This window comes from Ambystoma mexicanum, chromosome 10 (assembly GCF_040938575.1).
Source record: "Ambystoma mexicanum isolate Mex_15411 chromosome 10, UKY_AmexF1_1, whole genome shotgun sequence".
NCBI classification, from domain to species: Eukaryota; Metazoa; Chordata; class Amphibia; order Caudata; family Ambystomatidae; genus Ambystoma; species Ambystoma mexicanum.
In genome coordinates, this window is record NC_090932.1 from 1,504,438,769 (window position 1) to 1,504,461,410 (window position 22,642).

Sequence of the window (22,642 nt, forward strand, 5' to 3'; positions counted from 1 at the left end):
TGGGACGATGTGTTCCGTCGAGAAAAGTGAAAATGAGGGAGAGGAGAGAGCCACGCGAGGCCCCTCCACGGGCATGACCCCAGAAAGGGAGATTGAATGGTCTGATGTAGAAGAACCAGAAGGGGAAAAACTCAAACCTGTGACACACACCAAGTGTTCAAAGAGGTGTTTGCATAGTTTAGAAGAAGTCACCCCATATGCTTAGAGTTTGAGAGCGTTACCACAACGGAAGAAAGTGAGCATGGCTGGTGCCTTCACAAGAACGAATTGGGGACATGAATGAACCCAAAAGTAATGTAGAACTAACAATTCCCCCTTTTCTAGCGATGGGGAGGATGGCCACAAATGGACAAAGATCATTTGAGATGCAAATGGCCATATTTAACACCCAGGGCAAGGAAAATGGAGTTAGAAAGACTGACAGCAGGAATGACGTTAGCCGTGGGTGACATAAAAAGCTTGCTCGCTGCCATTATTGGGGAGAGAGCCATTGACATTTGGAGACAGGCGGGATATCTCGTGGTGACTGCACAGAATACTGCTCATGGCAGACCACCATTTAATAATTGCACGCCAGCCGTCTGGAGGGCACTCAGAATACAGTATCCAGATACGTCAGACATGAGTCTAATCATGATGCGCAAAATGCACGAGGACGAAAAATCCATTGAATACCTCCAAAAGCTTCAAGAGCACTGGCGCCTTGAGACTTGTGAACAGTGGGACAAAACACTAGCTATTCTTTATCACATATTGTTCCAAGGGTTACCCGAGCCAGTGCAGAAGCAGTTGAAGAAACTAGTGGGAATGGAGGCTTAGTCATTGCCAAAGATTGGGTACACTATAGTTCGCCAGTTGTTAGAAGAAAATGCTAGATAGAAACATGAGAAAAGAAAGCTAGAAGAAGTGAAGTTAGTTCAGAAAAAAACTGGCAAAGTTTTTGATGGAAGGAACCATGTTGATAAATGGAGAGGAAGTGCTTATGTAAAGCACACAGCACGTTCAGCCAAAGGCATGAGGAAACTTCACTGGAAGTGGAGGATACAATGAATTGCCCCGAGGACAAGGGGGTGTATCCAGCGGATGAGGGGTGGTATTTCAAGCTCCACAAGTAGGGTTTAATGAGGGACAGGCAAGAGTAGCAGGACCACCTCAACAATGTTGGGGCTGTGGGAAAATGGTACACATACTCGGGTATTTAGAAGTAGGGGAGGGATGCAACAGAATTGGCACAACACAAGAGGGGGGACAACCAATCCTCCACCATACAGTACAGAGCCACTTGACTATCATGTCCAAGATCACACACAGTATCATACATATGCACTGTAAATGCAGCCAGAACAACACTGATGTAAGCACAGTAGCCACCAAAACAACCACAGCAAGCACCCATACAGATGCAACAGATGCAAATGCAGGCACTGGCAAAGCAGAATACTGTGGCCGCGTGGAACCCAGGTACCGGAGTGCAGGGCCAGAATAGGGGACAAGACTGTGGTGGGAGAGAATCCTTTCACCAGGACGGGGATGAATTTATACCCTCAATAGGACAGTCCACAGACTGACTTTATGTGTTCAATCCTATCCGTTACACTTGATCCACAAGAGGAGCCACAAGAGGAGCCACAAGTTGATGTGACCATAGGTGACAAAACCTTTTCCTTTCTTGTAGATACAGGGGCAACCAGATACTTCATTAAGGAGGGAAGATACCTAATGCCAGGCATTGCCAAGAATGCACAAGGCTTTTCTGGGGCTACAAATTTGGTTCCATTTACCAACGAGTTGCCCATTACTGTGGGAGGACATGACCTCTCCATACCATTACTATATTACTGCTAGACACCAGTCGACATAATGGGAATGAACATGAAGAGTTAACTCAACATGACCGTCTCATTTATTGATCAGGGGATAGTGTGCTCCAATCCAGGGATTCACTACATGAACGTGCAAGAGTTTGTACTAGCATTTTGTGGTCAGAGAGAACAGAGCGGTGTGCCCATGGATCCTGAAGTATTTCAATATGGGGTAAACCTTCTGCTAGCATGGCTTTCTGGGATACAGGGAAAAATATTTCAGCTACCTGCAGAGTTCATATTTAGGACAAAGGTTCCCATGGATGAGGAACAAAGACACGTGTTCCCACTGGAATTGGAAGCAGTTATAGTAAGGGAAGAGAGTAATTCTTCACGGGAGTGATGACAAGGTAAAAGCATGGCAGACAGTGATCACCCTAGATGAGGGACCCAGACTGACTTGACAGATCAAGAGTTGTTTCAAGAGGACTCAGATGATGAGGTAGTGGTTTTCTTAAGCATCACTTAATGGGCGAAAATTGAGAATAGGGGAGTACCACAGAGATTGGCCCTGATAAAAGACACTATCATTTCTTCAAGATGATTTGGCATAGGTGCCAAGTGCACTGTGGACCAGCATACCCTAAAATGTTGGCCTATTGAAGGCAGTAGGTGCAGTTAAAATCAAATTGAAATCAGGAGTGTTTTTGCCAAGAGTGAAACAATATCCCATGTCCAAAGAAGCAGATAAGGGTATTTTTTTTTAGACAATTTCCATATTAGTGCAATGAAGGATCTTAGTCTAGCCGGTCAAGTAGCACAGCAGGTAGAGCGCTCGCTTTGACATCTGTGCAGAGCCTGCTGACGCAGGCTCGAATCCAGGCAGGGCCAAACTCAGCCTTTCATCCTTCCGAGGTCGATAAACGAGTACCACACACCGTGGGTAATAATAAGCAGGGCTCAGATACCCGACGGTTCGTAACGCTATATAAATGCTAAATTATTATTAGTGCCATCAGAGTCCCGGTGTAACATGGCTGTGTACCCAGTGAAAAAAGCAACAGGGGGGGTCATGCAGATATATTCAGGATGTATGCCCCCTAAACAATATTGTTGAAGCAGAATTCCCATTAGTTCCAAAACCAGCCACAATACTATGCAATATCCCACCCCAAGACAACCATTTTACAGTGATCGACCTAAAGAATGCATTCTTCTCAATCCCCCTTCATGAAGAGTAACAAGACAATACAAAGTGGAAACATACAAGGTTACCACATGGGTACTGTGAGTCCCCTTCTATATTCAACAGTCCCCAGATGGACTTAGGAAATGTGCACCTCGACAGTATAGTAATTCAATATGTGGATGACACTCTGATGTGCATGACAGAAAAGCAGTGCAGGAAAGACTCAATACAACCGATGACAGTTCTGGCGGATAAGGGATACAAAGTAGACAAGGCAACATTACAATATTGTCAGGTGGCAGTTTTGTACATTGGACAGTTGATATCCCAAGAGGGAAGGAAGGTGCCCCTTGAAAGAGCAGAAGCAGTAATGAAAACTGTTGTACAGTGCTTGGGATGGATGTAGAAGCCTGGTGATGGAAGAGAGAATGTTGGGTGTGACTGAGAGAATGTTTATGTGTGAGTGAATGTGTGCTGATAAGGTTCTAGAAACATCTAGACCCCTGCCTGGGGGATGGGAGCCAGTGGTTATCTCTAACATCTTAATGTAACTGACTGAAGATGTAATACAGGAATTGTGTTGGACCCTACCTGTTAGGATCCTAAATTATTTCATAAAACACTGCAGCCAAAGACAGTGAGGGAGATGCAACAATTTCTAGGCCTTTGCAACTACTGTAGGGCGTGGGTCTTTGATTACAGCACATACGTCACATCCTTTTTAAGGGACTTAAGGAAACTCAGAAGAATGACAGTGAAATAGCCTGGACAGGTCAAATGATAGAAGCCTTCAATTAATTAAAACAAGCAATATGCACAGCACCCATTCTAGGGATCCCAGATTACAGTGCAGAATTCTACCTGTTATCACATTCAAATGGGGTGGGAATGACAGCAGTGCTCACACAGAAGACTACTGTCGTGATGCCTACCCCCGGAGCACCCGGCCAGGCCCAGCACCCCCGGAAGCAGGCATCATGCCCTCGGGTAAAAGCCCAGCAGCCCCTTATAGGGGCTCTTTGGACTCAGTCCTGGCGCCGTAGGCGCCAGGCTCATGTTGGACATCAGTCCTGGCGCCGTAGGCACCAGGCTCATAAAGGGAGGTGTTTTGTGCACTTACCTGATGCAGACCATGCTGCACGCTTCAGGCCTCCCTGAGACCTGAAAGGGACTATTTTTTCATAGGGACTATTTTTTCACTCGGGCGTGGCCAGGGAAGGATGCATACCTAGTTGGGGAAGGATACATACCTGGGACTTCTTTGGAGGCTATTTAAGCCACGCCCAGACAGCAGCTCATGCTTCGCGTTGTTCTGCTTCCTGCAGCTTAACGCTCACCGTGTCTGCTCCTGGACTCCAGCCACGCCCGCCTCGAACCTGGAAGACCTGCAAGGAAGGAAGAGAAGAGAAATGTGAAAACCAAGGACTATTTCAAACTTCTTACCTGCATCCGGAATCTTCTCGCCAGCATCCCTGAAGAAAGACTTCCATTTAAAAGCATTGCGTTGCTCGCTGCAGCGCCACGCTTCACTCACCTGTCCTCGAGACATCTCCCGGCTCCATCACGGCTGTCAGCATCGGACGCCACATCTCTGCACCTAGGGGAGAGAGGAAGAAACAAAAGGTGAGCAGAAGGAACACAGAAGGAAAGCCTGATTAACAGCCATAATACTTACCGGCTTTTCTTCCACATTTCGGGTCGGCGCCGCCCCGTTGGCAGGTACCGTACCCCGGCCCCTATGGGGAAAGGACAAGAGACATTTCTGGGGAATGATAAGGACATTTAGAGGGATCGCCCTCATCACTACTCACCTCGGCAGTTTAACCCCTCGACGCATCGCCTTCATTCTGCACCTGAAATAAAGGACAGATCACAGGTTAGAAAGACAACATAAAGGGGGCCTCACTTGAACTTTGAACTTTCATACTTACGGCGCATCGCTCAGGAAAGTCAAGTGGATTTTGCCAGCGCCATTCTGAAAACCAGTGAAGTAACTGGACGAACACGCGCCCCTGCACCAGAAGCAGGATGGAGAGTTCATCCTTCCAAACCATAAGGTGAGCTTAAACCGGGGTTTGGAGGAAGTTAGAGAGAAACGAAGGGGGAAGGGGGAAAGGGGGGAGCTAGCACACTATTCTGCAGACTGTTAATCCCCTTTTTCATCTGCAGAAGGATATTCCTACGGGCCAGGCTAGCACGATTCGGAGGTCCTGTCCAATCGGTGTTCCGGGTCCTGCGCATCACGCTAGAAGAGGCCACAGCAATCCAGACTAGACCAGCGCCCCCGTGGGAACCAGGTGAGCGTTACAACTACTTTGGGACACAAGCCATTAGCATATTACAATGGGATCCTAGATCCAGAGACAAGAAGCCATTATCCGTGCAGCCAATCGTTGGCTGCAGCAGCCTTTGCAATTCAGAATCCAGAAAGCATTACAATGGGATGCAAAGTAACACTATATGGGGAGCATGCCCTGTTCGCTGTTTTTGAGAAGCCCAAAAGCACATTGCCCACACAGACAGCACCAGGGTATGAAGCGACCATTTCTAACCGAGCAATCAAAATAGTCAGATGCAGAGTAGTGAACCCAGCAACGTTCATAACAGAACCAGTGGAGGAAGGACACCACGTGCATGACTGCACCAAATACACAGTATACAATGACGATTTATCCCATGTAGAGACAATGCCCTCAGAGGTGGGGACATCTTCTTTATTGACGGGTCCTCATCAATTGATCAGAATTTGGGACACACACACACTGGGACATCAGTGGTCAAATGAAGTAGTGGCAAGTGCAAGATTGCCCTTACATTTTTCAGCACAGCAGCAGAATTAGTAGCGCTTATTGTAGCTCTAGAAATGCATGAAGAGGAAGAGATAGCAGGGTATTCCGACCCTGCTGACGTGATGTCAACAGTACACGCAGGACTGTCACGTTGGAAAAGGTGGGGCTTTCTACATGCTGACAGCATGCACCCTTATTGGACAGGATCATCGATGGAAAACAACTTGCATCAGCAATTGCCATGGTGAAGTGTGCAGCCCACACCAGAGGAGGAGACGTAATCTTCCACAGCAACGAAGCTGCAGACACAGAGGCCAAAAAATCTGCACACTTTCCCAAAATATTCAAATTTGACATGCCACCTAATAAGTACACACGAGCGCGTAACATGGTAATGAAAGAAGGCTTTAACTCCTTGCCCATAATACAGATAATTGAACTGCAGGGACGCGCTCCACCAGAATAGGAGCAGCTTTGGAAGAGAAGGGGGTGCTCAGTATCCCCCACCAGCGAGATGTGGCGACAGGACAGCACTGGTAAACCGGCCATGCCACTCGCATTACTTAAAGTAGCATTAGAACAGCATCACTATCCTGCTTACACAACACAAGAGTCTTGCAGCTCAGATTGTGAGAGTGATTCACCCCTAATCTTGCAGAGCATGTTGCTGCATTCATGTTAATTGTGTTGTGTGCCAAAAATATACAGCCGGGTGCACACCGCGAGTAGTGAGAGGAGCAACACCCGACCCTACAGGACACTTCAGCATTTGCACATTGATTATGTAAACATGCCCAAAAAAAAAAAGATTACCCTGAAGAAAGATTTGCTCCATTGCCTATCCCTAGCCCTACTCGCATTACACAATCAGCCCGGCTCAGACCATCACTTAACTCCTTGTGAGCTGATAATGGGACAGTGTATGCATATACCTCTTGCTCCTACCACTACAGCGCTGCTGCCATTCTTGGATCTGAGATGCATGAGTACTTGGTGGCGATGACAGCTAGTGACTCTTTTACATCTCAACAGCTTTGAGCCCGGCAGGTGAGATCGAAGAAGAATGAAGATGATCAATAGTTAGAAAGGAGATCCACCCAGTGAGAACAACTAATACCACAAACCACTCCAAGGAGAATGAGGTCAAAGGAAAGGATGAATGTAAAAGGGGTAAAATGAGGAAGGACAACAAAAATAAAAATAACCAGAAAGAGAGCCCTAAGAAAATGGAGAAGAAAAGCTCCAAAATCTATTTGAAAGGGTGGTGGTAGGGTCTCCCATGCCAGTGCTAAACAGACAAAATGTAATAAGGATGCTAAATTGCTCCATTCCAACAAGTAAAGTGGTCTCAAGGGATATTAGAATTGTGGAATTTGTAGGTGAGAAGCAGACGGATTGGGTCCTGTTGCACTTGTATTCAGAACACAAGAAAGACCTTATTCTATCGAGTAAAGAAACATTTCTGAGGCTGGGATATGAGGTGAGTGACTATGAAGGAAACATTTTGGAGAGCTGGAGGGAGGCGACCGTCCCGAGAGAAATAAAAAGAAATCCAGCTAAAGCTTCAACTTAACAGGTGTGCAGGGAGGAAAAAAAAACAAGGACCAAAGCAAGATGAAATGGTCTCCATTTATGAGAAAACTGCTCCACTCGCCTTCACAGTATCAAAACAGGAAAATGTAGTGAAAAAAGGCCACCCAAGTCAAATGAACACCAGGAGGAGAAGGGGTGGTCATGGTTGGCTGGTGCTCTAAATGCGCCCATCCCTTCAAATTAGACTGATACAGCAAGGAGCTCTGATGTTTTGAAGATTGGATGTTGAAACACCAGAGGGTTGTAGCCCCTGTTTAATGAAAAAGTGCCTTATCTGGACTTGTTTGAAATTTTGGTTTTCCAGGAAACATGGTTAACAAAGCAACCTGATTGTGATGTTTATCTGGCGTTTATTATCCGAGCCCTAATTGGACTTATGGGTCGCCCATCGGCAGGTTTATTGGCCTTAATCAAAATCAAATCACGATGGAATGTCATTGATGTCAAATGTCCCAATTGATATGTACAAGGGCTCCATTGGCGTTTAAATATGGCCAAGGAGACAAAATTGGTAGCTTCAGCGATGGAAATGATAGATGAAGCAATGTATGAATGGGAGAAGATCAAGATAGTCATTTGTGGGGATTTGAATATGAAGCTGTTGGAAAAGGCAGGTATTCCCCCTCAAAGAGGGTCAGTGGAATGAACATGAGCAGGAATGGATGAGTAATATGTTGATAGGAGGGATGTACCTCCTAAATGGTCAAACAGAGGGGGATATACCGGGTAGTTCTACATGGGGATCAGGGAAATGGGAGTTGTGTCTAGAGTATTGCTTTGTGTCTAAAAACCTAAGAGAAATGGTAGAGCTATTTTCAATTAAACCCCAAAGATTGACTGATCACAATCTTTTGGCCATCCATTTAGTAGGAGGGGGGGGCTGGAGGTCCGGTTGCATAAATGGGAGAGGTAGAACTATGATGGGGGGAAATAGAGTAAGGTTAAAACATCAAGAAGTCAACAAAGTAACAGGTCTATACACGGCCCAAATCCAGGAGAATCCGAACAAAACTGAATACCTTGGCATCTTGAAAGAATTTAACAGGCAGGATAAAGCCAATGGGGGGGGGGGGGAGTTCTGGTCCCAAAAACACGTATATGATACTGAATTGGTGAATAGGAGAAGACAGATGAGAAGGGAGGTAAGAGCGATTGGGAGTGATGCCTATCCTGCCAAATGTGACCGGATAAGGAAGATCCGGCAGAAATTAAAAAATTGGTGCAAAAGCTACAGGGCCATTATATCGCAAAATGATGCTGAGAATGTTCTAAAAGCGGTTTGTGCCAAAAAATCTAAAGACATCTGGGACTTAATCAATAACGGGGGTATGTTTAGAGAAGCAAATTCATTGAATATGGTGTCTGAAGGCGATTGGGTCCAACATTATTCTTCCCTCTTTGCAGATCCCGAATGGAAGGATTGGGTAGTGACTAAGCACTCAAGCTTGAGGTGGAATTTTGAATTTGAGGACCATGACACAGACATGATGCTAGGCAATCTGAGCTCCTCTTGGGCGGCAGGGCCTGATGGCCTGTCAAACCAGGAATTGAAAAAGAACAGAGAATAGGCAAATTGCTTGTCATCATGTTTTCGTAGATGATGACAAGCAAGGAAATACCAGTCTCCTGGAGGGAGGCCAACATAGTCTCCATCTTTAAAAAAGGTGGCCGAGCAGACCCTAGGAATTACCATCCTATTGCTCTGCTTGATTCCATAGGGAAGCTTTTCGCTACAGTTTTGTTGAGGGATCTTAAAGCCTGGGCATTGAAGAGTGGCATTTTGGACCCGCGACACACAGGGTTTGTGAAGGGAGTGTGTATGTCCCTGAATCTCTTTATCTTAAATCTGTTGAAAGAGAAGGCACTGGACTAGGAAAAACACTATTCTTCGCCTTTATGAACGTTGAACAGGCCTTCGATGGTGTCATCAGGGTGAGGCTATGGGCTAAATTGAGGAAATGGGGATGCCCGATAGACCTGGTTGAAGCCAGGGAAGCCCTATACACACGATACTCCCGTCAGGATCCAGCTGTCTAATAAGGGCATACTATCGGACAAAATAAACACCTTCCGTGGACTAAAGCAGGGCTGTGCATTGGCGCCACTTCTGTTTTGCCTATATAAAGCAGATCTGGCGGAGTCGCAAGTATCAGTAAGGGCTTTTCGACCTAAGATCAACGGTAGGGTGGTACCGTGGGTCCTCTTTGCAGACAATCTGGTCTTCTTAGATCAGACGCAGATCTGTCTACAGAGAAGACTGAGTGCCTTAGAGACCTTCTTGAACCTAAATGGCATCAAGATCAATGTCAAAAAATTGAAAATTATGGCTATGAAAGCAGCCGATAAAAAGAAGTGCGAGAGGTTCACTTGGAGAGGAGAGGGAATCCCCTTAGAGATTGTTGACACCATTGTATATGTTGGAGTGACAATAAACAAGAGTAGAAGTGAATTAGATCACTATCTATACCTGCAATCTAGGCTATAGATGCTGATAAACCAGGGAAGGAGCTTTCAGAAGAAGTATGGGAAGTTCACGCTCATACTGATAATCTCATTTTACAAGCAAAAAGTGGCCCAAATACTAACCTATGGTGCTGAAGCTATCCTCTATTCCTTCTCGGTTTGGGACAAGCTAGAGGGTTTGTTCTGGCGTAAGGTCCTGAGGCTCCCTAACAGCTTGCCAACCTGTGCGATAAGGCTAGAATTAAAATTGCAGTCACTTGAGTCCATGGTGATATGGAAAACAATGGTTTTATACCGGAAATGCACTGAAGAATCTCTTGCATGAATTACTCGAAGGTGGCGATGAGACTAGTGATAAACATCTAGGTTGTTGGAAACTGAAAGTTGAACAAATTCTAAAGGGGGGGGACAATGGGCCTCATTACAAATCAGGCGGTCCGGAAATAACGGTGGCGGTAAACCCGCCGCCACCGTTGTTTCCGGACCGCCTGATCCCGACTCCTGCAGGCGGGAGGTGATGTTCCCGGCAGGTTTGACCTGGCGGGTTTAACACTGTCCGCCTGCAGGCGGACGAGGAAACACCGGCAGCATCACGAGATGCTGCCGGTGTTTCCATGATCCCCATTGAGTCCCATAGGACTCAATGGGAATAGGGATTAACACCATTCCGCCTCCGTGATTCCCGGAAAACCGGGGTTGTAATGCCCCGGTAAGTCCGGGAATCACAGAGGCGGAATGGTAATACGAGTCAGGCGGCAATCAGGCGGTTTTACCGCCTCGGTTACCGCCAGACTCGTAATGAGGCCCATTGAGATTATGGAATTAATGTCCAACCCTTCAAAGGTTGCCTGGGATTGGATCGACACTAAAGAGCGCTGTGGGATAGATAAATTGGAGCGCATGATTATTGAGGATGGGAAAGGTATGAATATGCTTCCAAGTTACTTGCAGAAGTTCCCCTCACAGAAGATCTGAGACATACTACTCCGTTGTCGTTTAAACATCTTAGACACAAGGGAGGTGCAGTGGAGGAGGAAGATTGCAGGGGTCTTAAATCTGCAGTGTAGATTTTGCAAATTGCCTGAATCGGTGTAATGTCCTATGCATTTGATAATGGCCTGTAAGTCACTAATCCAAGTGAGAAATTTCTTTTTGAAAGGATACATGGGCATGGAGGTGACCCTGGGTCCACTGGATTGGTGGAAATGGGTGTTGATGGGTGATCAAACAGGACTGGTAATCACAGCAATGAAAATGTTGGCATTTGTAATAGCAGGAAATGGAGAGGTGGGAAAAAGGAAAAAAAGGATTCCTCCTGCTAATAGTGTTACAGCGAGCAAGGTTTATGAAATTACAAAAGCAACTGCTGATGAACTACAAAAGGTTAATTGGGATAGGCGACTGCTCAATTGTGTTGATTTTCTTCTGCTTTTAGGTTTTGAATGTGATTATCAAGAGGAGGATGATGATGTTGTAAATGTTAAAGGTTTTATGATATCTTGCTAACATTTGTTTGTTCTTGATTTTAAACCAATAAAACATTATGTCACACTGTCCCGGTACAAGCTAAGGTTCAAGGGGACCTATGTCATTTAAGACATTACCCCCACTGCTGCCGAAGTCCAAGGCAGGGGAGCCTAGCTCCACCTTAGCAACATGAAACCGTGCAAAGGTAAGACCCCATTGCCTCCGGTCCCAGAAGTTGCAGCTGACGAAGTAGTAGTAACAAGGGCCCAAATTCGGCATATCACAAGGAGCAGTTAACAACCCACAGAGATTTTGTGAAAGCCCACTGTGTCACAATCCATGCCTCTGACCCCCTCAGGTATAATAGCCCCCTGGCAGCAATGGGTCTAAAGCCCTTCACACTGGCCCCAAGGGCCTTAAAACTCTACCAGAAACACACATGGAGTCAGTACTGGCGCCTTTGGCGCCAGGCTCATTATCAGAAATAAAGCAATGCCAGTTTTGGACCTTAATCCAACATGGAGGCGTATTACACAGCTCAGTTCTTTAGAACCAAGCCATGTGGTCTAGTATTTTGGGTGTCGCTGGGCCTGAAACTACTTGGCCTGGAACTACTTTACCTGGGCTATTTAAACCACACCCAAACAGCAGAACACGCTTCGCATTATTCTGCACTCCTGCAGCGTAATGCTCACTGTGTCCAGCTCCTGCTCATCTGCTGGATCCGGCGGCCCGATCCTGAAGCCCTAGATCTGGATTCCATTAATAACATGGAAGAACAAGAACAGCATTCGCGCGCAAGAACACTTACCTGTGAAGTAACCAGTCTTGAATCCATCCTGCGCTTCGCTTACCTCGCCCATCTCCGGAGTTCGCTGCAACCTGCAAAGGTAAAGAAACAAGGACAGCATTAATAACAATTCTTACCAGGGCAAGCAGCGAGTCCTGGAAGCACCCTGCGCTTCTCTTACCTCGCCCATCTCCGGGTTTCATCCCAACCTGCAAGGGAGAAGGAACAAGGTCAGCATTAACAAAGCACTTACCTGGGCAAGCAGTGCTTTGATCGCTCATCACTCCGGAACATCACCGCAAACTGTACAAAGAAGGGAAGAGAACACAGGTTAGCAATAAACAGCGCAGCGCTTTGCGCATCAATAACTCATCGAGGTCTTTGATATCGGCGCGGCAACTCCGAGATCATAACCATTCCTGTGAAAACAAAAAGAGACATTGGGCCTCATTACATGGTAGGCGGTAACCATGGCGCTATTAGCGCCATGGTTGCCGCCGGTATTTTACCGTGTCCGCCTTGGTGGATGGTGGAATTACCGCCCTACTCCAAGGTGAGCGGGGCGGTAATTCCCCATTCACCAAGGCACTTTCCCATTCCCATTTTTGCCCCCATAGGGCTCGATGGGAATGGGGAAGGCGCTAATTACGGTACCGCAAATTGCGGTACCGTAATTAGCACCAAGGTCCCTTTGCAAGCCCGGTCCTTAACAGCTGGTAAAACCAACCATTAAGGTCAGGTCCCGCAAAGGGACCTCATAGTAAGGTGGTAAGGGTTTACCGGTACCGGTAAACCCTTACCGCCTACCGTGTAATGAGGCCCATTGTTAGGCAACAGCGTAGTGGAGCTAGACGCAGGGAAGATAGGGAAAACGAAGGGAAAGAGACAGAATAAAGACAGAAAAGACATTATAACTCACCTGGAAGACAGCAAGCAGAGTCGGAGTCACAGCCGGTCTGGACCCGACATAAGGGCACACGGACCAGTGAAGCAACTAGGTCCACAGAACGCACGCACCAACCACGCGCCCCTGTACAGAGATGCAGGATGGAGAGTTCAACGCACAAAAACCTAAGGTGAGCAATAACCCCAAGGGAGGGGATTTGGACCAGAGCGAGGTGGGAGTCCACCCGTCACAGAACCAGTATCTTAACCCTCCATTCTCCTGTTATAGGCGCTACCCAACGTCTGGCACGTAGCCATGCAGGGAGGGGTCCGGGATAGCGCTTAGACCTCCATCCATTATCTTGTGGCGCCCCCGTGGATACCAGGTGAGCGTAACGGAACGCGAAGCCTCAATTAAAAACATCCACCTGGGCGTCATGGAAACATCAGAGACCGACCAACTAGCTCAGTTACTGGGAGAATTACGGGCCGAGGTGCACTCCGCCCGGCAAGAAACCAATACCCTTAGGAGGGAGTTGATTGTCACCAAGGACCGCACCTACGAATTAGCCAGACAATTGCTCCAAACACAGGCTGTGCAGGCTCCGTTGCCAGGAAGTATTCTGTCGGTTCCAGACACATCCGTCAATCCAGTGCAGGTGGTCCTCCCTGGGACAGTTGCTTTGGCCCCACCAGAATGTTTTACGGGGGACCCAAGAAAATATGCAGTATTCCTGAACCAGTGCCGCCTCCATTTTCTTTGTAGACCCGGAGCCTTTCCTAACGATCAGTCGCGGGTTGCCTTCGTTCTGTCATATCTGAGTGGTAGTGCCGCGGATTGGTCCATACCGTTAGTAAGCCAGGATGACCCACTCCTGCGGGATTTCAGGGGGTTCCAACAGGAGATGGAGAAGCTGTTCGCCCAACATAACCAGGGCCAAGCTCTGGATAATGAACTTCTGTCCCTCTGCCAAGGCAGCCAAGATTTGTTAACATATATCACCACTTTTAACAGACTCCGGAACATCACCGCAACCTGTACAAAGAAGGGAAGAGAACACAGGTTAGCAATTAACACCAATAAACTGCGCAGCGCTCTGCCCATCAATAACTCACCGTGGTCTTCGCCATCGGCACAGCATCTCCGAGATCACAACCATCCCTGTGAAAACAAAAAGACATTGTTAGGGAACAGCATAGTGGAGCAAGACGCAGAGAAGACAGAGAAAACAGAGGGAAAGAAAGAGACAGAATAAAGATGGAAAAGACATTATAACTCACCTGGAAGACAGCAAGCAGAGTCGAAGTCACAGCCGGTCTGGACCCGACATAAGGGCACACGGACCAGTGAAGCAACTAGGTCCACGGAATGCCCGCACCAACCACGCGCCCCTGCACAGAGAAGCAGGATGGAGAGTTCAACGCACAAAAACCTAAGGTGAGCAATAACCCCAAGGGAGGGCATTTGGACCAGAGGGAGGTGGGAGTCCACCCATCACAGAACCAGTATCTTAACCCTCCATTCTCCTGTTATAGGCGCTACCCAACGTCTGGCACATAACCAAGCAGAGAGGGTTCCGGGATAGCGCTTAGACCTCCCATCCAGTATCGTGTGGCACCCCCGTGGATACCAGGTTAGCGTAACACACTGTCCCTTTTTACACAAACAGTCTGCTCCACAGAAAACTGCGCTTCCAAGAACATTTTACATGTAGAGTACGAAGAAAACACACGTTTGAAAAATGAAAAAGCAAACTATTGAATGTTACCTTTAAAGATATTACTATATACAATGTCCTCTTTTGCAGTGGATAGTTATCATGCTCTCAGGACAAGCAGAGTACCCTTCCTTGCTCTAGTAGTAAATCCAATAATACCATTTTCTTGTAGGTATTCACTGTTTGGAAATTGATGTAAAAGTATTTTTGAAAAAAAATGTATTGTCTCAATTTTGCTAATAATAGGCTTCTAGTGCACAGACAACACAATGTGCATGCACCTTTGCAACATGTGGACTCATCTATAGCAAAAAGGATCATGGCAATATGTTTTACTTCCTGCTGTCTCTACCCTCTTTACCCTCCTGGCATTACAAAGCGTGACTATCATGTACCCGAACCAGCATATGCTAATATGACCCCTTTTCCCCTGTTGAACGAAGCAATGATCCAGTCCTTCTCTATTGCTACTAAACACACGCAAAGAATCAATAAATACGCTGGCACTAATTTCGAACACAAAAGCCTACATGGCTGATTCGGCCCACGTGACTAATAATATGTGGTACAAGCACATGGCCCAGGTGGGGGAGGGAGAAATCAAGGGAGAGCTCCTATGTGTGCTCTCTCCTTCCCCATTCCATGAGCACTTCCAGGACATTTGTAGCCACTGAAATCCTTGCAATAAGGGTACAGTGCCTATTGCATTTGGCACTCTGCACAACGAGGGGACAATTCCAAGGGAAATGGGCTACTTTGCGATGGATGTCTAAGAAAACATTCTCTTTTGAAGATAGCTACATAAAAACAAAGTCAATGATAGAAGACTGTTGGTGCAGAAGCAAGATGATACAATGTATATTGGATGGCCCACATAGAGGAGAAGCCAGAATAGTAGACCAGAAGGAACTGCAATGCCACCTAATGGGAAGAAAGAGATAGGGGGATGCCTGGGTGTTGGGAAAGGCCTGAACTACTGGTATATGGACATGCATATACATCAGAAGGGTGGGTGGTTGAAGGACTGATGTGGTACAAAGCACAAGCCCTCCTGACAGTACCAGTAGAGGTGGTGCAAAAAGATAATGAGTGCCTTAAGGGTTGGGCGGAGTAGTCCAAGTTGCTCACCTGGGTGGAGAATGAAACAAACCTTGTACCCATAATACCTTTCAAGAATTCAACAAAGGTAGCAGGCGCCCCTCTCTAGGAAGAACAAGGCATGATAACCTGTTCAGTGGTAGTTAACCACATTGAGAGTTCGCAGCCATCTGCTTTTTGCTCACTGTACCTTTCACAGATGGGAAATATCCATTTGCATATCAGTCTTTGTCCCGCCCACATGGGCAGTCCAGCACCGAAATGCTATGGCAATTCCTCTCTGAACAAGAGTACCACCAGCAACCCCATACACGTGTTTCAGCCTTGTTGGGCATCATCAGTGAGGTGAAGCTGAGCCTCTCTAAGCACAGTGAGCAGGGAGTCCACGTCTGGTTGCCCCCAGGTAACCTAGGGTGACCAACCCCAAGTTCCTTTCAAGAATGCCTCATTATGTTTCCAGAATAATGGTGCGGTCATGGTTGGAACGAAAAAAGGGTGCAAACGCATATCGAAAGTACCAGATATGAAAGTTAGTGCTGCAGTACTTATGGACCGCTACTGGGCCCGTGGGTCAAAAGCTTATATGCAATTGCCTCGAAATTGGCGAGGAATATGTTCCTTAGCCTACTGAATACACCAGCCCTGGTAGTAGCCCAGAAGGAGATACAACTTGGTGGAGTTCCCAAAATGGAAGAACACCAGAGAAAGAAAAAATCCCTGAACCTCGAGTGGGTGAAAAGAAGTAGCAATTACATGTCAGATAAAATGGAAGCAGCACTTGATGAAACACCATGAGAACGGACATTTTCCTTTCTTTCGTCGTTCCCGGGATACAGGCAAACACAAACGCTAAATGGTTACAAATAACTCGCTGGTAATTACTATAATAAACTTTACAGTGAAATGCTTTAATGCCATAAAGGAGGAGCTGAGGGCAGTGAGGCTCATGACCCTTCAGAATAGGTATGTCCTTTGCCTCATCAGAGCCATGGAGGGTGGCATGTGCACACAAATTGTCCTGTCCTGCTGTACCTACGTACCTGCCCACGAAGAAAACACTTAACAGACCTCCACACAAAAATGGTAGAAGTGAAAGAAGTGGAGCATGATGATGATTGGCTCTCTTATCTATTCTCCTGGACCCCCTACTGGCTGGCTAACAGCTTCAAAGTATTAATAGCTGTGTTAGTGTTATTTGGATTCTGTGTCCTGAGAGTAGCTATAGCTCAAGAAGCAGCCCTATATATTTATTGCTTGTTAGGTGCTTATACAATAAGAATATACTGTTTCAAAGTGTCCACAGGGCAGGGAGGGAGAGTGGAAAATACATTACAACACAATATTTAAGGGCAGATGGGGAAAAGGGAGGGGGACAAACCTATTATGTCTTGTGAGTATTCAGAGAGTGCAAGTGCAGAAAGGACGAGGGAAGGGAGTACGTGCTGTGGGTGAGCCATGGATGAAGTGGTAGAAAGCTGAGTGCCACACATGGGAGGTGTAAGTGTGAGTCTCCAGAGTGGAGCATGTGCAGATGCAAAGTGCTGTGGAAAGACAGGAGCTGGGAAGAATTGGTGTGGGAGGTCAAGGCCCAGAAGATGCATAAGGGCCAAGGACACTGATTCTGAAACTGTGGGATTAGCAGAAGGGAAAAGGAGGGAAGGAGGAGGAAAAGAGGAAAGTCTTAAGGAGCTTCCGGAATTTGATAAAGTCCTGCTCAAGGCGCAGGGGCAGGCTATTCCAAAGGAGGGAGCCCACAGAGGAAAGTGAGCGACCCCCTGCCTTCTATTTAGTAAAATGCTTTACACACAAAGAGTTGGTGCCAGAGGAGCGAAGTGGTCTAGAGGGATAATATTCAGTGAGATAAAGTTGAAGATCATGTGGTCCCCCAGCCAGACAGCCTTGTGGATGATGCAGAGGGATTTGAATTTAATCCGTGCAGCAACAGGGAGCCAGTGAAGAATTTTTAGTGCAGGAGATGCGACTAAGGCCAAGGATAAGTTTCGCTGCCCTGTTCTGGATAAGCTGGCGGGGTTGCAGAGTGGAAGAAGGAGGATTCAGGATGAAGCTGTTACAATAGTCAAATTGAGCCTCTGAGGGGAAGTGAGAAAAGGTAGAATTCCATTGAGAAGAAAGAGCTGATAGTTGACTTCTTGGCAATGTTTAGAGTGAGGGAGGAAGGAAATAGAGTAGTCGAAGATGACTCCAAGGTTTCTGAAGTACAGAATTTTCAAGTCAACGCTAACTATAGGTTAAATGATGTTCCAAAAATCATGTTTGTTGTATCATGAGGCTTTTTTATTCCAAAAATGATCCTCCAAAAATTGCTCTTAAATAGTAGTGCTCTAGAAACAAGGAAAGAAGACGATTTTCAGAAGCTCTCAAGTCTCAATCGAAAGACTTTAAAGAAACTCCTATTGGGGTAAAACAGCACAGGGGAAACCCCAAACACACATGTTACCAAGACCACTCCAATTTCAAACTAATTTGGAATCTAAACATGGACCAAGCTCTCAAGATGAATGCAAATATTTAATCATTAGGCATGTTTATATCTAATCAATGAATTTGAATTGAATTTTCTGTTATAAATCCTTCCTGATGAGCCAAAAGATTAAACACGTGTAGAGGGCACTACTATTTAAGAACAATTTTTGGAGGATCATTTTTGGAATATAAAAAGCCTCATGATACAACAAACATGATTTTTGGAACATCATTTAACCTATAGTTAGCGTTAACTTCAGGTTTGCTAGAAGGTGACTTGAAAATTCTGTTCTTCATAAATTGTGACACACTCAGCAGTCTGAGTGTTACTAGTCACCACCAAGCAGCACCCAAATTACCTTTATCAAAATAAAAACACTGTCAACCAAAGACCAATTCGCTATCAATTGTATTTGAGACTGCAAATGTATAAACTCCAAGGTTTCTGGCTTCAGTTGAAGGCGCAGGGGGAGAGCCAAGGGAGGAATCCCAGAGTGAAGGGAAGAAGGAAGGGGCAGGGGTCCCAAGGGGAAGGGTCTCAGTTTTACAGGCGTTGAAGCAGAGATAATTGGAAGTACAACAGGACTGGATGGCAGATAGGTAGTCTGGGATGATGGAGGGTGCAAGAGGGTCAGCAGGGAGTCTGAATAAGAGCTGTGTGTTGTCTGCGTAACACTGGAAGTTGGAGGAGAAAGAGGCGATGAGGCGTGCAAGGAGAGCAAGGTAGATGTTAAAGAGCCAGGGGGAGAGTATACAGCCCTGAGGGACACCACAAGTGGAGATGGAAGTAGGAGAGGCGAAGGGGCGCAGGATGACTTGGGAAGAGTGGTTAGTGAGGAAAGAGGACAGCCAATCCAGGAGTCCAGTGATGCAAGCAGTTCTTCATGGGTGTTGTTTAGAAGAGCAGTTTCCATGCCTCTGGATGCTCGGAATCCAGATTGGTGGTCGTGGAGGCCTCCAATAAGTTCAGTGTGAGAGTTAAGGTGGGGCAGGCCAGCTTCTCAAGTAGTTTCCCCATGAAGGGGGTGATGGAGATAGGGCGATAGCTGGCAGGGCATTTAGGGTCAGAGGATATTTTTTTCAGGAGTGGGCGCACAAGGGGGTGCTTAAAGGGGGAGTGGAAAGATACTGTGATAAGACACAAAATGAGGATCTGTCTCTGGTACACCTACAAGAAAGTCCTATTGTCCCCCCAGGCACAATATTCTACTATCCCCAAGACGCCTGTAATAATGTGGGACTTTGGGTGTTCTGTAAATCAGATTGGAAGTGCTTCTATATGACCTAGAGTGTCGACTAGCATATAAAAAATGCAGGTGACCTGAGGGGTTGACAAAGATGTGGATCCCCAAGGTTCCCTATACAGGGGAGGGTCTTCTGAGGAATGTGGTCGAGGACTTGACCAGAGGGGGAATGTTGAGGGTCAAATTAATGTGTCATTCATTACATCAGCCTCGCCCATCTCGATGCTATAGAAATTAAGGTGCACATTGCTTCTGGCACCGCCTTCTCTCTGCCGCCATATCGCAGATGCGCGAGATGTTACTCACTAAGACAACCCTACTGACCTTATCCTGGATCAATCGAAGAGATACATTTGCAAACTATGGAAGACATGAACCTGTTGTAACCAAGACGCAGATGACATCACCACAGAGCCTGGCGCATGTAGATGCATTAGACACGGAACAGATAAGCATTCCTCATGAAGCTACAGGAACAATAGGCCAAACTGCACTTAGACATGAAGAATACGCTTGCATCTAATAGGCTAGAAACCATACGCTCCATATTTACGCTGAAACGCAAGATGCATAAGAACACAAAGAAACTCAGTAAGAATGAATAGCCATTTTAGACAAGATGGAAGGTGCAGCCACGTTCGGTGAATGGGAGACATTGAGAAGCCTCGAGCAGGAGGGGGACCTGGCTCGCTGAGGTAGCAGAAAATTCATACCTGAGCAGCCCAAACAATCATACAACCTGTGCCAAGGTTATCGTGCACAGGGAAGATTTGGATCGGCACCCAAGAGAACAGACGATAACAGTTCCTAGGCGTGAGGCACATTTCTCTTAGATTAAGCAAAGAAACAAATACTGGAAGGTCAGATTCCCATTAACTGGAATAAAAGTAGCTCAAACAAGTCAGGAAGGTTAAGGACACCTGCATTAATAAGGGCTAAAATCCTAGTAAATGTTGAGCAGAATAATCCAAAATGTGGTCTCCCCCACACGTGACATACAGCTCGAGAATAATGACTATTCATCAGATTGAAGGACAGACAGGCTGAGTCCTTTATTTCAATATATTTATCAGGACAAAAGATACACGATAATGGCAAGTTAAAAGCTAAAAGTCCTACGGAACACATACATAGTTGATCCCATTAATCAATCCCTCCACCTCGTAGGTTTTTCAGGATGAAACGTCAATTGTGATGTAATTCTCGTTTTTAAACCATTGTCAAGTCTGAAGATATTCGAGAGCTCAGATATTTTCTTGATGTCCACAGCTGTCCCGTTTTTATTTGGGTTTTGTTGAATAAAACAGGTCTTTGTCAAATTCTTTGGACATTTCCGTTCTTGGGCGTGGGATTTCCCTGGCCTGTCCTTTCGGCTCACCCTGGGGTTTCCACCCCTTCTTAACAAGGCCTTCCGGAGAGGAAGCTTGGGGAGGAACTCCCGGTCCTCTGGTGCCGGCTTGTACTTCTAATTAAGATGATTGTGGACAGCATGCATGGAGCACAGAGTCTGCCACAGGGTGAGCAATGGCCCCATTAAACAGCAATGTTGTCTCAGTTAGGGGACCCTTATCTAAGATGTCGGTAAGCTGGTAGCAGACCAACAATTTGGATGGTACACTGAGGCGCACAACAGCCACTACCTACTCAACAACCTTCCTTTATGGAGTGTAACGGTGTGCGTAAGGGGAAAGCCTGCTGCATCTCGATATCAGACAAAGTGTTGAGGACACTAGCATCATGGAGATCTGACACCAAATTCAAAATGCTTACTTTGTTGGCCATAAAGGCAGACAAAGTGCCACCAGGGAATCCAAACCATAAGGAACAGTGTCTCAATCATCATAAACAATTATCTGCATATACTGGAGGGATGGATCCCTAAGATCTGGGGCATAGTTGCTATATTGCTATTGTTTGGCAATCAGCCTGTGCACCAACAAAAAACAAAGCTTTGATGCTGAACCCAGACATAGGCATGGACAATGGAAGAGCTGAACTAGAGAGTATAGAGCTAGTCTCCTGAAGGCCCCTACTGGCCGACAAAGATGCAGTGGAATTGAAGGGCTTGGTCATTGCCAAAGTTGTACCCATCAAGACTTTGGAAAAGATGGCCAACACTTGATTCCTAAATCCCTCCCACTCTTCTCAAGACACACGCTTAGAAGAAAAAGAGGAATTACCACACTGGGAGGCAGAAGAATTCACACTTTTGTCCCACCTTGACCTGTGCCGCCTCGCCTTAAGTCTCCTGCCCTCTCTTTTCTCTTGTTCCTCCGGGTTCGGGACTTTTGCCTCAAACTCTGAAAGATCTCAGGGGACACACGACCGGCAATTGTGAAAGATGACGGCTGAGCACCACTTTGGTGGCCCGCTCGAAAACCCCAGGGTTAATTTACTGGCAGAACCTGCATTGCTCCACATCATGGCCCACCCCGCAACACCACACACATATTGGCCGGGACAGTGATGGACATGCAGTCCTGACAGCTTGGGACCAGGCATAATGGTGCAAAAAATAATTTGTAAAATGTCTGAAAAGACAGCATGTGCAAAAGAGGAACTGAAGTAATGGGATGTAGTGTGCTCTATTTTAACACTGGCAATATCATGTCTTTTGTGGAGGAAGCTGAACGCTGCAGATGGTGGTCGTTGAGCTACACTATGCTACCTGGTGAAAGTTGCCGAGCACAGCTGGCACTGGAGGATCTCTACCTAAATGAGGAACCTGTGCAATCCAATAGAAATTATACACATGTGCAGACTGGGATGAATACGATAGTGTCATCACTCCTTTCCCGGTGGTGACCTCTCCCCATGTGGCCAGGGGACAGCAGCCGCTACCTGAGCCTGGCAGCGGCTATATGAGGAAGGATCACATGGGGGAGGCAACCCTCGGGTGGGGGGGGGGTTGTCGCAGGGTGTATTGTGACATCATTGGACGAGACATGGTATCCCTTTTCTAGTTTGAGGATATCCCTGCCATTTCCAATGCCATAGTGGCATAACCAACCTAAGTAAGGCACTGAAGATATCTTCCAAGATTCTGCTCACAAGATATCAAGGACTGACTTGCCCTTCAAAATCACTACTTACACTGTACCAAATTTCACATAAAAATAA